The 4,360-nt window shown below is 39.3% G+C and overlaps 1 pseudogene; it reads right to left on the bottom strand.

Annotated features, from left to right (window-relative positions):
• Positions 1-578: 578 nt before the first annotated feature.
• LOC127079197 (uncharacterized) lies at positions 579-2,926 on the bottom strand (annotated as a pseudogene).
• Positions 2,927-4,360: the final 1,434 nt, after the last annotated feature.

The raw sequence follows: 4,360 nt of genomic DNA, 5'->3' as shown, positions 1-4,360 counted from the left end.
CTCTCAATCGCGCTCTCTCTATCTCGACTCAACGTATCTCTCTCGCCCTCAACCCTATTCCCAAATGCATAAAACCCACAGCTTAAGGGAACCTGAAGTTTACCTCCGGTAGCGATTTGGTAGTGACGATGAACGATGAAGCCAAAACTTCACTCTTTCGCCTCTCCGATCCAGGTATCTTTCGATTTGGGATTTAGGGTTTTTGTATTTGAAAATCTCTTCGCCGTCTTTTTCTCTCTTTTTCTTTGATTCGCTTCCTTCTCCTTTTATATTCACAACTTTAGGGTTTAGGGTTGTTGTATGGAATTCCAAAGAATATCTTCTGCAAACTACTTTTGATGCGCTCAGTTGGGATTGGCCTTTTTGATGCTTGATTCGGAACAGGTAATCTGAGCCGCGCTTTCTTCTTCATTGTTTTGTCTGGATGCCAAATTGGGATATTTTCCTGAGATTTTACTGTTGCCATTTTGCTTTTACTACAGTGAATTCGGAGTATTGGTCTGAACTTGGTTTTGGGTGGCTTGTGAGAGGATTCGTTGCTGCAGGATAGTAGCAATGTCCATTGGGTTAATATCCGGTTACAGGATAGTAGTTATGTTCCTTACACTCAGAAAAGAAACAGTGAAATTGGGACGGGTTTGCTCTTTAGGAAGAATGTTGTTATAAGCAGGGTAAGCACATAAAGGTTCCAAACCAATTTCAGAAGCTGGTTCCTGAAATCTCTTTTTTTTAGCTGCTTGAAAATCAATCGTCACCTGAATGGTTGCCAAGGAAATTCGGTATAACATGACATCAGTGCTATTATCTCGGACGATTTGAACCTGCTCTCCAAGTATCCTGAATAGATCAACAGCAGCTGGGGTGTATAGCTTCCCATCTTTAGAACCATTCAATTTTTGATTTGCTTCTTCTGCTGTTTTTTACTTGGGATTTTCTTTGATTGTGATTTTCGAAAATGCTTAAATCAGACTTAATTTGAATAATTTGTTGTACAGGCTTTACCACATTTGCATTAGAAATTTTGACTCAAAATTGCCACGGCAAGCTGAGCCATCTCCCAAAAGCATGCCGGTAACCTCCCTGCGGTACCGACAAGCAGATGAACTGGTCGAGGTAAGTGCATTATGTCCTCTTTTAGAATGGTATCTCCTGTTCTAGCCATAACTTGGATTTTCAAATTATCCGGTTACATATGGCTCGCACAAACCGAGCCACCTCTGGCATAAACTGTGATAATGATGGTTGTAGCCACAGTTATACAAAAGCCTAAAGCATTGAAAATTATCTGCTGGGCAGATAGAGATTGTCTTTCATTTGTAGCATCAGCCAATGTCCGAATCAAAATTCCCGTGTAGATTGCAACGAATATCTCCGGCATTATTCCAACCAAGGATCCAATTATGTAAGGCCCGTACTTGACATTTGTTGCCACTGCACAATAGTTGTAGATCATGTAAGGGAATGAAGAAACCCTGATTAAGGCAAATGCTCGAAACTGATGAAACCAGCTTCCACCGCCAGCAGACTTTTGAATAGAAGCCTTCTTTGGATACTTCTCTAACCATCCTTCAATTTTATGATGGAAGATTGAGCCAATGATAAAAGGGAGTGAAACCCCAATAGCTACTGCAGGTATCATTAGCAAAAACCCAAATCCATAACCATATTTCATTCCAGCAACCCACATAGAGGGTGTAGATGGCAAAAGTATAGTTGGAAAAAGTGCAACTGAAGCAAACACCAAAATAGTAAGCACCGGAGGACTGAAAGTCTCTGTTTCCCAATTTATTATTGGAATAACCTCCTTGTCTATGAAATAGGGTCCAACCCACTTGAGTACAGCAACAGCCAAAAACCCTAAGAATAAAAAACAACAACATCACTTTGATCCAGTACCACACAACAGATCTCCTCGCCAGCGGAGAACACTCCTCGGCCGCACCTAACGATGAACCCTCATCTGAGCAAGGCATCAATTTGATATAATCCCCTTTGTTATCATCAGCTTCGATTGTGATAGTGAGGTCCGGCACTACCTCCTCTTTCTGAATGTCATCAATTGGCTAATGATGATGCCGGTGCAATAACGCATCACTGATCTCGCATGTTTTTTTTTTTGTAGTGCAGTCATTGTCCTGATGCATTTCCTCCACAATTTTGTGTAATAGATTCAAAAAGCAATGGCAGCAGCTATGAGTTCGTTGATGATTCTTGCAACATTGAAACCGGCAATGACATCTGCATCCGTGGTGGAATCTTCTGAGGCTTCCTAATCAAAGACGTGGAGGTGTCTTAAAGTGATCAATTTTGATACAACTTTTGTAGAAAGCTCTATTTTCATTAGGTCTCAATGTTAATGTTTGTAACAAAACTCCTTAAGGATTTGTAAAGACTTCCCAGTCCTTTACAGTTTGACAAGTTAAAATATCTTAAATGTTTCAATTTTCTATTTGATCTAGAAAACTTGCTTAAAGAAACAATCCGTCAGCTTCAGGACATGCAAGTGTTTGAATTTTGAAATGATTGGCAATTTATCCTCATTGAATTCTTCCTCATTGGAAGACAGTAAAATCAAAGTTGCATCCTACTTCCATCTAATGAGTCCAACAAATGAATTACCTTGGATTCCAATGATACATGGCTTTTTGTCTCACTGTCTAATTAACAACGAACAATTCCAGCTACTTGCATTTCAAGATCATGCATTAAATCATGCATCTTGAAACTAACTATATCACCATCCTCACCCACTTTTGCATCTTGGCAAATGACCTTATCAAGAACACTTTACAAATTCCTCACCTGTGTCTTCCACAAGTTGCTTTTCATCCGAGCCCCCTCCCATGAAAATATTGCGTACTGCAACATTCATTACTAACCAGTGACTTGCTGAATCTTGCATGCTAATATTTGTAGGAAGCACCATATTTTTAACAATGAGGGGAGATTTGGTTATTAGACCTTTCAAAGGCAGACAAATTGGATTCATGTACCAAGTGAGATGTACTATTTTGATCTAAAATGAGCTATGGATGGAAAATGGATCATGTTTGGTTATAAAATGGATTCTTAGAAATAATCCAAGACTAATTTAAATATCAATTTAAATAATAATAACAAATCAGTAAAAACCAAATTAAAATCAAATTAATTCATAATTTGTTAAAATTACTTTGATATCAATTCTAACATTTATTTGAAAATTAAAATCAATTAGAGTTTGAATCATTAGTAAAAATAACAATTACAATTAAATTAAAATTTGGAATTAAACTTAATTTGAAATAAAAATCAAATTGAAAAATTAAAAAGTCAAATGATTAAAATCCATTTTATAATCAAAAGCACCATGATCAAAAAGGCATAGACAATGACCAATGTGTAACAAAAATATGAATGTATGCAAATGAGCCTTAGGCCAAGTGCCAAACAAAAAATAAAAATGGAGAAAAATTCGAGATCAAAATCGGGGTATGACAGTTGCCCCTATTTAAGTGTCTTCAACTAGAGAATATGAGGCAAGACACTCTTCATATGATCATAGTGGGAGATGGTTAAATACTAAGAAGAACCGGATTTTGATCCTGAATCCCTACGAAATAATTAACAATGCCTGTCAGAATCGGCAAAGCAATCTCAAAGGAAGAATCCGTCTGGTACGGTGAAAATCGGCCTGAGTACCGAAACAGAAAGTTGACCTGGATACCAAAATAAATGGTAACACAGGAATACCCATGGCCTGAATGCCGCACATTAGTCTGAACACTAAGCATCGGAAAATGAGAGTATCAATGTTGGTCTGATCACCGGAAATCTGGTCTGAACACCACTTCGGTCTGGATACCGGAAACTGGTCTGAATGCCACAAGTACTTCGACCTGATCGTCGGAAACTTCTTCGATCTGAATATCAGAAACTGGCCTGAATGCCACTTCGGTCTGGATACCGGAAACTGGCCTGAATGCCACAAGTTGCATCGACCTGAATGTCGGAAACTTCTTCGATCTGAAAACCGGAAACTGGCCTGAATGCCACTTCGGTCTGAATACCGGAAACTGGCCTGGATGCCACAAGTTGCATCGACCTGAATGTCGGAAACTTCTTCGATCTGAAAATCGGAAAACTGGCCTGAATGCCACTTCGGTCTGGATACCGGAAACTGGCCTGGATGCCACTTCGGTCTGGATACCGGAAAAACTGGCCTGAATGCCACTTCGGTCTGGATACCGGAAAAAACTGGCCTAAATGCCACAAGTTGCATCGACCTGAATGTCGGAAACTTCTTCGATCTGAATATCAGAAAAACTGGCCTGAATGCCACTTCGGTCTGGATACCGGAAAAACTGGCCTGAATGCCACT

Source organism: Lathyrus oleraceus, chromosome 5 (genome assembly GCF_024323335.1).
Source record: "Lathyrus oleraceus cultivar Zhongwan6 chromosome 5, CAAS_Psat_ZW6_1.0, whole genome shotgun sequence".
Classification (NCBI taxonomy): domain Eukaryota; kingdom Viridiplantae; phylum Streptophyta; class Magnoliopsida; order Fabales; family Fabaceae; genus Lathyrus; species Lathyrus oleraceus.
The sequence above is the reverse complement of the archived record's forward strand: the minus strand, read 5'-3'. Positions and strand labels throughout refer to the sequence as shown.